We start from the raw sequence: 18,224 nt of genomic DNA, 5'->3' as shown, positions 1-18,224 counted from the left end.
AGTCTCCCAGGCACAACCTGTCACCATGCTTGATTTCAACAGTGTTGAAGTGGGATACATTTGTTCTGTTGATTACATTTTAAATTGCCTTCATCTCCTCTTGATGCTTGTAGAATTGGACTGAGATTTATTCTTCAGGATTTATTTCAAGCAGCAGCCTTGCCACACATTAAAGCATTCAAGATACTGGTCATTTAACCACCCAACCCCCTGAAAGAGAAGAAGCCTTTTCCCTTTTCTCTCCACTCCCTGGCAGAGCTGTGTTCAGTTCCCATATATTCCCTATTAAAATAACCCCTCTGTAAACAGCCTGCTACCTAATATTTACCACACTCTGGTGGAGAGTCTGAAAGGTAAATTTGAAAAGAGGCAATTTCAGCCCTCACAAACAACTAACCAAGAAATGCTTTGAGAACAGCAGGCACATAGGATTCATTAGCTGTAGCAGGGCTACAAAAGTCATTCACAACATCCTTGTTGACACTGCTTTACTTCTTTGGGACTTCACTTGATAATAAAACTGCAAAAGGATTAACCAAGGAGTTTCACAAAAATCACCACAAAATGCCTTAGCAGTTATAACTCTACTCTTGCTGCCCTGACACAGGCAAATTCCAATTCAAATCACCAGCTATCTGGAGCACAATGGCTTTTCCTAAAAAAGAAGGAAGAGGCAGAAGGCAGAACAAATTCATGGCAACAAACAAACTGATACCAAGGAATTAAATGTAAAAGTTCCATACACAAATTAAAGAGAAAACATGGAAATTAATACCCACATAAGCAAAACTAAGCATCCCTCTCAGGTCATAAATTCCTGATGCTATCTTGCCCTTCTAAGCAGGGAGCAGGAAGGCACAGCTACCAACTGGTAGATAAAGTACCAAAATGCTTCTGGAATAGCAGCTTTGGTATCAAAACAGCAGAGTAAAAACAGCTCTACTAAAATATGGTTTATATTTATCATTCTGTGGTCATGTTTTTGAACTACATTTATTTCAAAAGAAGGCAGATGCAGGGGTGCTGGCTCTAACCATGACACCTCCCTAGAACTGAACAGAGAAGAACCCTTGCTACGTGGACATGTCCTGTAAACTGCAGGTACCAGGGATGAGTCTTCACATTTCAGAGGGTTCCTGCTTTTCAGACTGGGGGTTACTCAGCACACCATTCCAGCAATGCTGAGGCATTTTGTAAGAGTTAAAGTTGTTTACACACAAAGAGTGTGTCTAAGTAGAGGAGGCCAGGATTTGGCTCCTTTTTCTATCCTCTGTTCCTGTTTCAAGAAAGCATTTCAGTGCATGATCCTACCTACATTACACAAAAAAGAAAACCACCAAGAAAAAAAAACAACCAACACACCTCTGTTTCATTTTGCTTTCATGAGCAATTTACATTTCATTTTTGTTTTTTAAGCAGAAAACCCTTGGCACCAATTTTACAGATGACATACTGAAAAGATTGGAGGTTTTTTGTTGCCTTTTTTTTTTTTTTTTTTTCTCTTAAAGAAAACAGGATTAGAGGTAGAGGCTTTTATATCCCACCACTTCTGAGACATATGTTCTGCTCTCCCACCAGTTATGAAGTGATTACTGGAGTGGCACAAACAGATTTTTTTTTAACAAAGTGAAGGTGTGATTTTCTCAGGTTCTGTGAGAACATGCACACTTATTTTTACCAACCCAATCTGTTTTCCAGTAGTTTAATGTCCGCAGGGTCTATAAGGCTATCTTAGGTGTCAGATTCAACGCAGCCTGCAGGGTGCTACCTGACTATGGAAGTTAAATGAAAAAGACACAGAGAAAGCAGAAATGACATAAAACTTCAAGTAATCTGGAGACTGATTTAAATATACAGAAGATTAACCTTTTTACCTTCTTGCCTATATACAATTCTCTAAAGCTTGAAGGCCCTCATATCATAAATACTTGCTTTTTTTTTAGAAAAAACACTAAAAATCTACCCCTAAATAATTTACCTATACAGTCTGACTTTTAAAAGTATTTGTTTTGCTCCACAAAAAATAATTTGATCTTATAAACACTTATTGCCAGGAACAGCGATTCCAATGGGAAGAATGGGACTGGATTTCTTGCACCTTGCCTATTTAAGCTGGCCTTAAAAGGTTACCAAAGGATCAAGAGAAGAGATCTGATTTTATATCAACTCTCACCTATTTTTTCAGGTCGAGGAAAAACTGATACAAGAAGATCTCACTGCAAGGCAGGGTAGGGAAAAGGTTCACGCGTGAAATGGACTGCTCACCTATTCTGGATTCTCAGCCAAAGACCTATAAACACACTGACAGAAGACAATGCTGCTCCAAGCAGTTTGTAAAGCTAAATTGTGGTCTCTTACACTGAGACAAATTTAGAATAACCACTTCAAATGCAGTGAAGTTACTCAGGACCAGAGGAAGTGAGAACAAAATTTGGTAAGGACTGTACAGGGAAGCAGTCAGTTAACATTTAATCCTTGGTGAAAATACTCAGGTCTAATGTCCATACAAAGAACTGACACTGGTTTAAAAAACACTTAATGTGAAAACCCCTTCCTGAATGTATTTCAAACTACAGATATATCAATTTAGCTCATAATTTAGCTACACAAGCTAAATTTTAGATTTCTAGCCTGGTTGAAATCTATACAGTTGAGCTTCTGCAAACTTTTGAAACAATTTTAAGTACAGCACTTCTTAAAAAAAAAACACAACATCTTTTGTTAAATCACTAGAACTTTATAGTTCAACAAATGTCTTACACAGAGCAACATGCCTTAAATATGTTTGTGCTCAATGGCTCAGTGCTGTTAAGACAAGAGCTTGCAGAGCATTTTGCTGGCAGAGAACAGTTCAGTCCTCCTAATCAAGATTCTTCCCAAGAACAGTCTTCGTCCTTACCTCTATGCTGAGGGACTGGACAGTAAGGTCAAAGTCATTAGTCCCTGACAAAAGCCTTAGCAGGTCCCACTAAGCATGCTCGGTGGTATTTTTTGTTGTTGTTGCTTGTTATTTTGGATGAACACTACCCCCTCCTTGCAAACTAGGATTTTCAGTGCAACCTCATAGAAGTTAATCTGGTCACACTTGCAGGAGCAACAAAGTCGTCAGCAGAGCTGGTAGAGACCTTTTGGTACAGGAACTTTGGAAACGCAGCTTTCATAACATCAGAAGTTTAACTGTGACATTGAAAGGAAAATGGAGACTGGGAAATATTCTACACATCATAGCTTAAGAGAACAGATTTTATAGGAAGTACTAGAGATAGCCTTGGTCATTTCATCTATAGACCTCTTAAAAAGCTAAAGGCACTTCTGACTTCAAAGTTGTTCTTACAGCTTTCTTTTCCCCAGCTTGCCTAAGTATGTCCTACTACTGAAACTGCTTCTCAGTGGTGGAATCAGGTTTTCACTCAGGTTTTTTTCACATCAGCTTCCCACTCCCTCTTATCCCACTTCTTTCTTTCCTGTTGGCTTTGCCAAATTTGTACCAGACAAACCTGTGAACAAATACACATACCCCTTTTAAAAGTTACTACATATACTATGTAATCACATAACTATACAATGGTCACATCAAACATCTTGTATTAATTATAGTAAGTTATTTTTATTTTTTATTATCTGCTTATTACCATCATTTATTACAAAACCCACCCAAACAAACAACAAAACAAGCAAAAAAACAACCAACCAAAAAAACCCAAAAAAACCCAACAAACAAAAACCCAAACACAACAGAAATTAAAGTGCAATAATCTATGGCAATGCAAAATGTTAAATAACTGCTTTAGATCCACAGTGGCAAGGAAATTAGAAGAGGCTTAAACTCTGAGCTAATGCTTCATCCCTTATTCATTCTCTTGTGCCCATATATTGAAGTCTCAGCACAATGAATCAGTGAAAGGACACATTAATGTGTTGTGGAACTGGTGTACAATAAATTGATAGGGAATTTGATGTAACTCTGATCAGACACTGGCCCAGAGATTTCAGTGATGAGTAATACCAGGCAAATAATTTACATTTTAATTCAGGCTTTCCTTGAATGTTTTGCTTTAATTCACACTACAAATACTTTTGGGAAAGAGGGCTTCTGCTGAGGCATCCTATACAAGGCAATGAATGTCTGACAGCAGTTAGTGATTTAATTGCATTGGTATTTCTTAAAAATAAGAGGTCATATGTCACAAAGCAACGTCAGGGTCTGAACCTCTTCTCTTAAAGACTACTAAAAATTAGTAGGTTCCATTTACAACAGGAGAAGAATACTAGTCCTAATATTACTGAGTATGTTTGTACTCACAAAAGGCTCACAAGATCTCATAATCCTATATTCTAATGAAGCAAAAATATCTTACATGGTATTAGCATCAAATCAAACAGAAACTCATGCTCCGTGATAGATTTTTTCAAGAATAAAAGCTTGCTTTTCAACGTTCTTTCTCTCCCAAGCTTGCTTTTTAGATTTGGTATGACATGAAACAAGATTTTAAATAGTGGAGATTCAGGAAAAGAAGAGAACTGGTGTAATCTTTGCACTGTAAATATCCATGCTGAAACGACAAAGGAAAGTAGAAGGTGTATGCAAAAATCACTGCAAATAAATTACTACATGTGCCGTATCTTGTAGAACTGCTGAACAGTTTTTATTACATTTTTGTTCATTGGAGATTGCTATAGAGATCTCTGCATTGCAAGTACCCACACAATTTCAGTGCTTTGCTGTTTCAGAAGACCAGATTTTCTTGATTAATAACAAAAGGTTTTGTTGGGATCAGAGCTGTTTCCCACCATCTCTATGCAAACCCGGCAACACAAACTGTGTACATTAGCATTTCAAGGAGCCTCCTATTAATGATGGCAAGAAAAGCTCCTCTCGGTGGGTAAAATCCATTTTGTCCTCTCTTGTGACATCTGTTCTAACTTTTAAAGCCAGAAAGGAAACTAGATAATGCCAGAGAGTCTTTTGATTTACTGTATTGGCACTTGTGATGATGCTTCAGACTATAAAAGCATGTAACCCTAGTGGACATACATGACTGTGTAAATGTGAACATCTGCATATTCCCACAACATAGGGTGAATTGAAGAAGTAATTCCAAAGTTCTTTGTTAAACTTTTAACTAGCTTTTTTTTTTTTTAGGATTTCATAATTATGCTTTCAATTACTTCTAGAGCATACAAATTTCAACATTTAAAATTGCATTTTTATGTAAATGTTTACTGCTACATATGTTTTTTTATTTAATTTCATTTCTCAAAAGCTTTCTTTTTTAACATTACTTTGTGAGTAAAGACATTTAAGCAAATAGAGCTAGAGAAACTGAAATATGGTTAAAAAAGTAAAACCCCAAACAGTGAGGATAAGAAGAAGTAAACTAAACCCTGCAGATTTCTTACCTCTTTACACCATCTGTGCAGTATTGCTCTTAGGCCTTTTACATTGGTCATCCTGGGAACAAAGCTGAAGGCAGATTCCAGCAGTTTTTCCATTCACTATTCATTCAGAGGTTCATCAGCTCCATATGGATCCAGCCAACTGCTGTGTTAAATCAGAGCCTTTTCCCAGAATTGACATGGTAATGAAGTCATGGTATTGCTCACAGAAAAGGCCTCCATAGGTATTTTCCTCTCTAACAAATCCAGCCTTTTCACCCCATTCACTCCCTAAAATTATCTCATAACATTACAACATCTGTGAACTGGGTTTTTGCCTTTTAATGTCTAGTATGTTTTATTACATGACTATGCACTACATACTGGTTAACAAGATTCCTACACAACCAAGGAAATAAAATAAACTTGCACTCTTCTCTTTCCATCTCAGATTGTTTCATTCCCTTTTAATTTATATCTGCTATATTTATTTTCCTCCAGATAGAGCTGTCCACAGTAGTGATGTACAAGATGAACTTCAGTTTTTCTGATTTCTATCAGAAAGTGGTTTTAGAAATATTCCAACACACACACACACAAAAAATGTTCAACCACAAAATGGTAAATCCATCAATACAAGAAATTACTTAAGAGAGACTGCATTAATGACTACGTTGTAACATTTTCCTTCCATTCATTAGATGTATAGATGAGAACTTGGCTGTAACAGCAATGGTTCAATATTTGTTAATGAGAAATTTGTTATGAGAAGTTTTAGTTTTGTAGTATGCCATCTGCAATGAATATGTAGATACTGCCTCGATATGAAAACACAAGGTCGCTTTATTGGAAAACTATGTCTTCCTCATAACAAAAATGTACTTGAACAAATATAATCTATAAAACCAGGCATAGCTATAGATGCATATGTCCAAGTTTAGCCACATACTGACTAAAGAGAATAGTTACTTACAATTAGTGTAGGTATTTGAGATGGTTTGTCAGTATGTATTCCACATCTGATCTGCTTGTAGCCCAATACTTTTTTATTTGTATGAATCAACACTGTGCCTTGGTAGACTCGCATTTTAGATAGGAAAGCAGAAAGACATGGCATACCTGATCCCCCTCCTGCACCCTAGAATAACATCCATCCAACTCTGTAACTTAGAGGAAAGCAGTACAGTTTATAAACAAACAACACCCTGGGATCAGGGTTACAGTGACCAGAGTCTCCTCAGAGAAACCATGTTATACCTCTCAAATCTTGAGTGCTCACCACATATCAAGTCCCTGCATCTCGAGACAGATGTAGTAAAGTTATTGCACGTCCAGAAAATGTCAACTAAAACAATCCAAGGGATAGAGCAGTTGCTTTAAGAAAGAACAAGCAATTAAGAGAGATTAGAGCTCCAATCTGGAGAGAAGGTAACTGAGAGAGGGAATGCAAGTGAAGTTTATAGACTCACAAAGGTGATAGAAAAGTTCAAAGCAGAACTCTTCAACAAATTCTGCAATACTAGAACTAGGGGCTACTTGATGAAACCAGTAGGAGATTGATTTAAAAGAGATAAAAGTACTTGTTTACACAGCACCTATTGAACTTCAGGAAGTTGCTGATGCAGAAGGCTGTGGTGGGGGAGAGCATCTATAGGATCACAACAAAATCTGAGATAACCTGATGGACCAACAGACCATAAGCAGATATTGAAAGGGCTAAGCAGGGCTACTCTAGCATCCCTAATAAAACTGTTCTGAGTGCTAGGGAAGTCAATGGGAATGGAGCACAGAAAGTATCCAAGCTAGTATGGTCTTCCTAAATAACATCTTCTGTTTCTTCTGTTGGAGACAGAACATCTGGCAGCTGGACACTGGTGTGACACAGTGCTACTCCCAAGTTCTTTTTTACAACCTGTGAATGTCACTCAGCTGCTACTCAGATCCTAGAGCTCAGTGTTCCTTCTACTTAAACAATGACTGCAGGGCTGCTCTGCCAAAACTGGCACCACGCACAGACCTATTGAAAGTAAAGCTGCCAAAAGGTAGATGGAGCATAAGACCATGTCAGAGAGAATCAGGAGCAGCTTTGGAGTAGAAACTGTGAGATTTCTTATGCTAAACAGACACAAATATTTCATAACATCTACAAGGAGAAGATAAACTGTATCAGTGAGCTACAATTTGTTGTCGTCTTATTGGGGTGCTCCAACCAGGTATGAGATAACTCTATGGGAAATGTGAAACTACATTTAGTCACAGATACCTCAGCTAGATGCTGCAGTATAACTAGGTGACAGGATCTGTGCTGGATTAGCTCTTGGGAAAAACTGTTCTCGTCTGTGCTGAGTGCAGTAAGGTGCAGCACCGTGATTCTCAAGGTGTGTTTGCTACTCATTTGGAAAAGGAGCAACAAAAAAAATACTGGTAGGACACACATGTGCTTCTCATGGGTAAATTAAATCAGAAGTAAACATTATTAGTGCAACTAGCCAAAGAAACGTGTTTCATCCTAGCATCTTTGTCTGTTCTAATTAAGGACAAAAAGGTCCAAGTCTCAGGATACGCCTTCTGTATGTGTAATTCTGGACGGCTGGACAGCTGTAAGGCACACTGACAGCTCCACCAGCACAGATATTCAGAAACATTATCATGGGTGCATCCAAACCCATCCCAGGATCATAGGATCACAGAAGCACAGAATTATTTAGATTGGAAGGTACCTTGAAGGTCATCTAATTCCTAACCCTCTGCATGGACAGGGACACCTCCCATTAGACCAAGTTGCTCAAATCCCCATCCAATTTGGCCTTGAATGCTTCCAGGGAGGGGGCTTCCACAACCTCACTAGGAAACCTGTTCCAGTGTCTCACCACCCTCACAGGAAATAGTTTTTCCTAATGTGTAACCTGAATCTCCCCTCTTCCAGTTTTAATCCAACTCCCCTCATCCTATCACTACAAGACCTTGTAAAAAGCCCCTCCCCAGCTTTCCTGTAGCCCCTTCAGGTACTGGAAGGCCACTATAAGGTCTCCCCAGAGCTTTATCTTCTGCAGGCCGAACAGTCCCAACTCTCTCAGTTTATCTTGATAGCAGAGCTGCTCCAGCCCTCTGATCATCTTTGTGGCCTCCTCTGGACTCTCTCCAGGAGCTACATATCCTTCTTCTGTTGGGGGCTCCAGAACTGGACACAGTACACCAGCTGGGGTCTCTCGAGAGCAGAGTAGAGGGTGCATGACAACAGTCCCACGGAGAACAAAGGAGCACTTGATGAGCATGTACAACATCCTCAAAATACTTAGGGCAATTTGAGGGGGCAGAGGAATCTTTCTGTTTGTATAGAAATAGAAAGAAACACAAGAATTAGCATCTGCAAAAAAACACTGCAAAGAAGAAACATCTGGAAATTCTATAGTAGATCATGCAAAAGAATGTTCTTCCTTTAACGACTTTACCTATCCATGAAAAAACAGCTGCTGAGTCAGAATCAGCCTACTCCATTTGTCCAGGCTTTAGCTTTCGAGTTAACTGAAGTGTCTACCACCCAAGACAATGTTAACTGTTTGAGCAGAACAAGCAAAGACAAATACCACGCTATCTACAGGTCCCTCTGAACTCAGACAGGATCCCATTCGGTGAAGTGATACAGGGCCTTGAAGTAACAACTGCTGCAGAAAAAATATGGAACTGAGAGCAAAGCCCAAGTGAGTCTCAAATCCTGGTTAGTAAGTCCTGCTGTGGCAGGCAGCTGTGGCAGCCTCACACACCAAATGGATGGTTTCCATCAGGGTTTTCTGCATGTCCTTTGGCATCAGGCAGTTATGAAGAGGATATATGATCAGTATCCTCAAGAAATCACACATGCCATGTCTTTGGCACAGTATGTTTCCTCCTCTCCAGGCAGCAGAGTTTCCAAGTTGGTTAAAAACAAACCCTCCTGCACAGGAAAGAGCTGAGATGTTGACTCTCCCCTTGGAGAGCAGGGGGGAGGGGAGACAATTCCCCAGTGCTGGTGAGGAAGATGCACTTGTCTCTGAGGAAGACACTAAAAGAAGCTGGGTATTCCCTGTGTCTGGGACACCTACTGACAACTGATCTCATCCTTTCTTGGAACGAGCTTTTAAACTATTCAATGCACTTTAGAACTCTTCATTCCTAATTCAGGGAGAATAGCTGTTTAAATACAGCCTGGGGCATGGATGTATAGCATTGTGTTGCAATTGCTTCCCCAATATTTGCAAAGAGATTGCTTATCTATTATCTAGGTATTATGCACCTCCCCTCCTTGTCTCTTCCTATAGGCTACTATGAAGAACAATGCAGTCACCCTTGAAAGTCTTTTAAACCAGTATACAAACATTCACCTCCCTGAACAGCTCACACAGTATTTACAAATTACTACACCTGATTTTCTCAGATTGCAATGCAGCATCTCCGTGTTTGCCACCTAGCTATAAACCCTTGGAGATGTATGCCAAAGGTAATGTTTATGGAGGGAAAAGACTGGTTCGAAATGGAATGCTGGTACCTTCTCAGCACAGTGTTCATTCCTTGCTCAGAGCAGCTCAGCCCTGCCAATACTAAGTCTGCTCTAACTGCAATAAGGTGAGGAGGAGCTAAATAGGTTAAATCTCTCTCCTCAGCCAACCAGACCTATACTTGCAGGTGGAAACCTGTATTCCAGTTCCTTCTTGCATTCCTGTAAATAACATCGCTTTCACTATTTGATTTAGTGACACCACGTGAGACAGGAAACAAAAATCCCTCCCCCTGTTCCCAGGAGTTAGAGACACCTTGCTCCTCTATTATACTTACTAGAGTTGTAATGAATGAAAATATAATTTTCACTAGAATCAAACTCCCAAGGGTTTGTAAAGGAAGGAAGAATCCTGTGCAGCCTTGTTGAGGACATCTCACCCTGGATGAAATCTATTTCACATCTACGCAGGGATTTGGATAGCAAGTTACTCAATTAATTTCAGTTAAACTAATGAGCTGGAAAAAAACAACCCTCAATGTGAAGAACAGCTTCGGTAGCCCCTCAGAAGAGGACACAAGCTAACAGACACAGAGGTTATAACATCTTTCCAGCTAGAAGTGGCTGGGGTTTGAGGCACAAAGGCATAAAGTATGGAAGAGATTATGCTGCTGTTATGAGAAGGAGGAAAGACAGGGCAGGGTCTTCAGTCCTGAACATCTTCCTACCTATAAATACTCCATTTCCAGAACATAAAACATCATGTGAATCATGTAAATTTAGAACCACAGAATAAAACCATGTATTTTTTTTCTCTGTGTTCACAGATGTTCAATTACCCTGTAATGAAACCAGCAGAAATCTTTTTGGTGTCTTTCCAAGGGCAGACAGTTTCTTTACTTTTGCCTCAGAGTCCAACTTTTCACCTCCCTGGCTTTTAGTCCAGTTTTCAACAGCAGTCACTCAGTGATCATTGCCAATCAGCAGTAAGTGGACAGCATTTTTTGTTTTTATCTCTCTTCTAATCCTTCCTGTCTACTGCTGATGGGTTTTTTCTAGGTTAAGTGTTTTCAGCTTCCCCTCACCTCTTCCATTCTGGAGTTGCTGTCCTTCCCACTTCTTTACATTCTTGCTTTCCACTTAATGTTTGTGTTTAGATACACTTCATCCAAATAATGGCTTCAAATCAAACTACTACCTGCAGCTTTTGTGTGCACCGACCAACAGCTCCCCAGTATTTGCTGTCTCTACATTAAAGCCATCACAAGCCACAGAAGACCTGTTTTTCCCTCAGTTGTCTAGTCTTTGAAATGAAGATTGCAGATAATTTGTAGAATTGTAATCAACTGATACATAAATCAATATTTAGCTCAATTAATGACCACCCATACTTTCCAAACTAAAACCAGAACAAAACCAATTAGTAAAATATTTCACTGGTTACTTCAACATTTATCTTCCTATAGGTGTCTTTTTTGGCTCTCCTTAAGAGCACAAACCGTTCAAATAAGCATTAGTGCACAGAACAAGAACACATCCATAAAATAAAGTACTCATTAAGAGTACATTTCATCATCCAGATTCCTTACCAATATGCCAAGAAAATGGAGATGAAGGACTGGCAGGCATTTCAGGCCTGCTGTATATATTCTTTAGTAATTTCTTTAAAGATAAGGTGGGAGAAAATAGGTTTAGTTGTTTGTAACTCTTTAAAAGAAGCTGAGTTTGCTTTGAAGTTCACAAACTTGAGAATATTCTAGCTTGTGGCTGTTATACTGAACTGCTTCTTAAGTGCAGCTGGAACAATCTGTTGCACTATTAATTTACAGGATTTATATACCTGCACTACTAATGATGCTGCACTAGGAGAAGAGGGACTGCTTCCTTTAAAAGACCTGATCTTGCTGTGATCTTCATGTTGACAGGTTATGCATCAGTGTGGAACTCCTAGCTGGATCAGGTACCAAGTTCCAACCTTCTCTTCTTTACAGTTTGTTTACATCTTTTGCAACTTGCTTAATTTCATGTCACATTAGATACTTTAATTGATCTCCAACTGATCATCCAGCTAATAGTCAGGTGTGTCAATGAGAAGATACTTGAGTTCACTCCCATTTAGCTTATATTTAGCCACTTCAAGTACAACCATAGCAGAACCCAGGTATCTGTTGCTGTGTACAAATGGCAGCAACACCAGAAGCAGATAAACAGACAAAATGTTCCTAATAAGCAAAACATCTGAGGAGCAGCAGCAAACCAAATTTACTGGGCTGTAAAGCTTACAACCCTGTCAGAGATATTCAGAAATCAAAGCAGCCTTTGAACTGTATGTTATATGCAGCAGGTTGCTGCTGACAAGCTTCAAATGGGATACACTGGCAGATCAAGCAGCTTCTCTACTAGCCAGAAAGGTACCTCAACTGCTTTTGGGCAGAAAGATCCCAAGTTCTGTTTCTCACTGGAATTGATTCGTCACAATTAAGGCTAACCCTTTATTTGATGTTTACTCAGTTTACTGCCTTTCTGCATTTTGCACTCTCCACATTTAGTATTACACTTCGTATTTATTCTAGCTGTTCTACAATTATTCATCAGCTGTGTTTGTTCTAGCCATGGTTGAGATGGCAATTTCATTCTAAGTCTCTACATGCATTGATGGATACATGACTTTTCAGATGAACTTTCTCATGCTTGTTCTCAGGACAGAACTCACGGGGTTTTTTTCTGAAACTTAAAAAAAAAATAAAATGTGTAGTTCTTTTCAAACCACTCACATTTAGATGTAAGAAAAAAGCACTTTCTGATACAAAGTGCTTTTTTATTTCTGTTCTTGAGTCTTTCCATTTTGAAGCAACTCTGAAATTACAGGCACAAGTACTTCTTCAAATGTTATAAATGTGACACAGCACAAGATGTTGTTTAGGACAGGTAAGATTTAAAAGGAGAAGGAATATGACCACTCTTGTTTGTGCATGAACTCCAATGGGAGGGTAAAGTGTCTGACTGTGAGACTGTTTAATGAATCACATTTGCATACAAATAGTTTCAGAGCACTCAAATGAATCATGAAAATTCACATGGTTTCTAAAAATGAGTGGATAGTTAATGCAATGGTAAGGTTGAGATTTCAACTGAAGATACCCAGGGAAAGTTTAGGCTGGACCTTAGGAAATTTTTTTTCTCTGAAAGGGTTGTCAGGAGGCTGCCCGGAGAGGTGGTTGAGTCACCATCCCTGAATGTATTTAAAAGTCATATAGATGTGCTTGGGGATATGATTTAGGGGCGAACATGGTAGAGCAGGGTTTAAGGCTGGACTTGATCCTAAAGGTCTTTTCCAACCTCAATGATTCCATGATTCTATGATAAGCAAAAATATTTACTGTTCTGATTTAAAGAGACTTTAACTTCTGTCCATTGTTCCTACCTACTACAACAGGCTATGTAACATGCAGTCAGTTCAGATCTCATCAGTACATACCTTCATGGAGCTTTGATTTTTATTTTTCTAAGGGAGAGTGGATTTTTTTTTCTGCAAACCAACATTCTTTTTCTTGCGTTAAGGATGATAGAGATTGTATCTCTATCACTTTCTGTTTTGTGGCCACAATGCCTGCTTTCTTATCCTCCCTTCTGAAGAAAACGCCTAAAAACAGCATTATGTCATCTTGAAGGTTATCAGAAGTAGGGCACAGAGCAGTGCTAACCCACTGCCTACAGGAGACACTGCAGAGACAAGACCATTCTCTTGAAGCTCTGCCTGCTACTGCAGGAACCACTAAGGTGATACACCTCTCCATTACAAGTACACAGGCAGCCTGAAATTAGCATTCAGAGAGGGCAATGGTGTCAGCTAAAGGACAAAAAATCAGACAGCAAAGAGAAAGCTGGGTCAGTCCAGGGCCTGGAGTAGACAGGATATGTATTTATGAAGGACATCCAGCAAAGGGGTAACAGCAATAGCTTATCAAAGAGTTATAAATAAACTCAAATTTGGTGACCTTGTAAAAACAGGCACTTGGGCTAGGATCAGGCACTTGGGCTAGGATGGTCTAATGTGCTGTTCAGGAAAGTAAGGAAGGTGAGAGAGAGTTAGGCTTTGTGGAAAGAGGAAGATGGGAAGGCAAAAAAGCTACCATTTTTTGGAAGATGGGCTAGGTGCTTATTTGCAGAGCTCTGCCAGGCAATGTTAGAGGACAACTGAAATTGAGTTAGAATAGTACAGTTTTCCATTATTATAATGACAATAAGTAAATAAATTGAGAAATAAACAAACAAACAAATAAATAAAGTACTATTCATGTCCAGGACCCAGGACATACAGCAGCAGATTTAACACAGCTTGAAGAGCCCACCCCCCACTACAACAGTTTATTAAAGCTAAGGTAATGTAACAAATAACAGTAAGAAGAAAGGATTTTTCTTTCTTCAGTACTAAGTGCAACTGCTAAACAACTCAGAAAGATGACTCTCTGATAACTGCTCCCATACCAGCTATCATAGGCACCCATCCATACCACGGGTACCACAGGTACCTCTGTTGCTCTAGGAGAAGATGTCACGTGAGGACTTCAGGAACTAAGTACTGCCTGACTTTTGCATCTGTCATCCTCGCAAGCTGCCTCATTTTAAAACATTAGCAAAAATGGCAAGGTAACAGCTTGTGTTTGTTCTGTCATCCCCCCACTTCAAGACCCCTGACGAACTGAGAGACAGACTGCGGGTCAGGTTCTGCTCTGCCCTGTTCTTTCTGTAGTCATTTACACCTGTACAAACTGAGTGGAAAACATGCAAAATGGTACCATTTTGTTTTCATAGTGTTTTGCCCTCACTTCACAGGGGTGAGAATGAATAGACAGGGTGCAAGGCAGTGGAGAATCAGGGATTCTGTATATTAAAAAACAGTGCAGACAGCCACAGAACGTGTCAAACACCATACAAAAGGATTGTTCGTGCATTCATGCTCAGCATCTGTGATCCGGACAATATAAACACAAGTCAGTATCTTTGTACTATGTGGGGCTTATAGGGTTTTGTTTATGTAATTTAAAAATCAGCAGACCTGCACAGCTGAATGTTGCAGCCTGCTTTGCAAACAGCAATCTCACCCGCTCACAGCGTTTCAGAAGCCTCCAGAGCATACGTTGAGGAATTCCCTTATTGTTGGAAGATGGCAAAGGCTACTGTCAGATGACTGATGCTGGCTCTCTGCCACATGATGCTGGAGCCTACAGTTTTAATTAAAAACCCTAAAACAATTTGAAGAATTGCCTGTCTGAAGCTCTGATTAGCCAGGGAGCCTGCCCCTTCCATATACATTTAGGTAAGAAATAGCAACTGGGAAGGATGCCTTCTGCCACAATACAGGGTTAAGACCTCTGGCTCTATATGCAAGAAAGTCACACACGCACCCCCAAAATAGACCTTTGATGCCTGGAACCAAGATGTGTTAACATGTTCTGAAAGGGTGGACTCTGATTCAGCCCCTCAGCAGCAAGACAGCTAAATTCACAGATGTGCAAGAGTCATGAGGAATGGTGGCTAAAAGCAAACTGGTAAGAGTTGTGGCTGAAGGAGAGGGAAGGTAAAAACCAGCAGAGCTGAGAGCAACTCTTATCTATGTCAGCTTCCAGTGACAGCTGGTGATTACTAAAACAGCATTATGGCCTTGTCCTCCCCAGCAGGAAAACGGGTTGATATTAAAACCACAGTAGAAAACATGTGAGCATGTTTTCACATAGGCTGCCTAGAAAACAATTTAACTTCCACTCTGCCTAGTTATTATCAGTGATGCCCCATAGGCATCAGGGTCGAAGTGCATCTTAAGGAGTGATTTGAAGGAGAACAGCTGGAGAGAATTTTCCAGACCTTTGTTCCATGCACAGAGGATAGGATGCAGGAAAGCATGAAGATATCTGGGTAGGAAAAGGACTAATGCATGGTAAAGACCAGCATCACTTGCAGAGCAAAGGTCATGTTCAGCAATGCACTAAGTTAATAGAGCTGGAAAGAATGCATAAAGAGAGTCCAAAAAAAGAGGAAGGTTCTTTTTCGCCTGGAGCACAGAGGATGTAATGATGTGAGGTTAGTGGCTGTAGGTGCAGGTTTCCCTCTTTTAAATATCTGGTTTGTGAATCGATAGCATTTTTTTGTTGTCTGGAGGAAAACCTCATGCCTCCTGGGATTTTGTGTTGGTCTCCCTCATGCTGTAAGTACACTTGAGAGTTATTAAGTTGAACAGCCACTAGTTAAGCAGTTAAAGCTAGGCTCTGACAGGTTTCCCAAGCTGCTTCTGAATGTATTTGGCAAATAAATTCCTCCTCATCTGCTAATTTCAGACTTTTAAAATAAGTCAGCTCTCAAGTACATAACATAAAGTGATTATCTTGTTCTTTACAGTCTGAGGGCAGAATCTATTTAGAACCTGAGGAGGCTGGTTACATGCAAGTAAAAAGCTTCAGCTAAAATTCACTTGCCAACCCATAGCAGTGAAACAAATTCCTTCTCCACTCTCATGGGCAACTGCCATACTAGACAAATACCAACTATATCCCTTATATATATTCACAAACACACCTGAAGCTGGATCCAAACCTGCAAAGCTCACAAGGATAGTCTTCCTAGATTTCACTGGCTTTGCATCAGGCCCTACATGCATAAGCATCAAGACTACTAAGTCTCCATCAAAGGACTATCCACGGCCTGTTTCATGTCTTACCCACAGCCACCCCCATAACAGCTGATCCACGCAGACAGGCTGTTTATTCTATACAGGAATGTACATTTGCAGCTTATACACATGCTCTTAACTCCAAAAAACACTACCAAAATAGCAGAAAAGAGAGCAACTGGCATGCTGTGGATTACTCCCTAAAACAATCTGCAAAGTGTGTTGCAGCTCTCAGTACAGAGCAGAGAGTATCACCTCCCCCAGTGGCAGTGCCTTTGCCAGGTTTAAAAAAGGAACATCTGCATTACAGCAAAAAACACACAGACAACAAAAAAAATACCTAAAACTTTCCCTTTACATTTGTTTTTCCTTGCTGTAATCTACACAAACATTATTGAAAATAGAGCAGCAGCTCACATAATATAAATAAATAAATAAATAAATAAAAAGACATAACCATTGAAGTAGGACATGGCCACTCTGCACTTTAAGTTCTGCAAACATAGTAAAATACCCCCAAATATTAATCAGAATTCTTACATCAGATATGTCTTCAAAGTGATGCTGGATTCTGTGGAAAGATCCTGTATCCCAAATGATACTGAATGGATACCAGAAGAATTCTTTTTCCCACCTTGTGAAACTTTGGAGGATTTCAACAGCCTTACTATCATGCTTCTGAAGAAAACCCTGAGTATTCTGCTGCATATTTGCTTAGAATATTCTCAGAAAAGTGGCCTGATGTTTAAAAGGCCTGTCGAAAACTAAGGCTTTATATCCCTTTCTTCCCAGTTCAGACTGCTGCTCAGAATTTCCACTGCACCAGGTGAATGTCCTAATCACCACTTTTGGAGTGTCTCTTATGTGAGGGTTTTACAGACTTCATCTTTGAACCTATATCACCCAAAAGCTAGGAAATTCATCTAGCTAGGGCTAAAATCACCACCATTTACTTCACAAGTTGTCCTGTCTATAACAGGAGACAGAAATACAGGAAACTTCTTCAGAAGCCTTCGCTTTCTGGATAGTGTTGCTTATTTTGGCTTGTCATTTCAAAAGAAAGAAACCTACAGTGATTAATGGAGATCTGAAACTTGAATTCTCCCTTTCCCCTGTTCTCTTTTAATCCTTAAGACTTACTTGTTCCAGCTCCAAGACCTCATCCAGCTGTGACTGATAATTTCTCTGGTCCTCCAGCCCCATCATACCTGAGCCAACCAACCAATTGGTTTTCTTCTCTTTCTTCTCTCCTTCATCAGCATCACCAGGTCTCTGACAGTCACCTTACTGGCTCCGCACCATTTTGCAAGTCCCCAGTTAGAGAGCAGGAGCTAAAAGTAATCTACGGGTCCTGAAAAGCTTACTGGAAAGGAGACTGGAATGTCCCTTATTACAATGAACTTTTGCCACTCAGAATCATTTCCCACACTTACTAGGATATACACTGTTCTGCCCTCACAAGGGATAATCCCTTTTCAAGAAAGAAGAAATAATAATAAAAAATTATAAGCTGCTAACTTTAAAATAATGGTCATTTGTGAAGCAGCTGACCAGAAAATGTACTGGTTAATAACTCTAGCTCTGGCTGCCAAGCTTCTGATAGATGGGACCTGTTACTTTGGAGTGTTTGGCATTTTCATTACACTTCAGATATTTAAGAACAACTCCCATTGACTTCCCATGTGGTAAACAGTCTCCTGACAAAAG

This window comes from Chaetura pelagica, unplaced genomic scaffold, assembly GCF_000747805.2.
Source record: "Chaetura pelagica isolate M959 unplaced genomic scaffold, ChaPel_1.0 scaffold90, whole genome shotgun sequence".
Classification (NCBI taxonomy): domain Eukaryota; kingdom Metazoa; phylum Chordata; class Aves; order Apodiformes; family Apodidae; genus Chaetura; species Chaetura pelagica.
Note: the sequence above shows the minus strand (reverse complement) of the source record.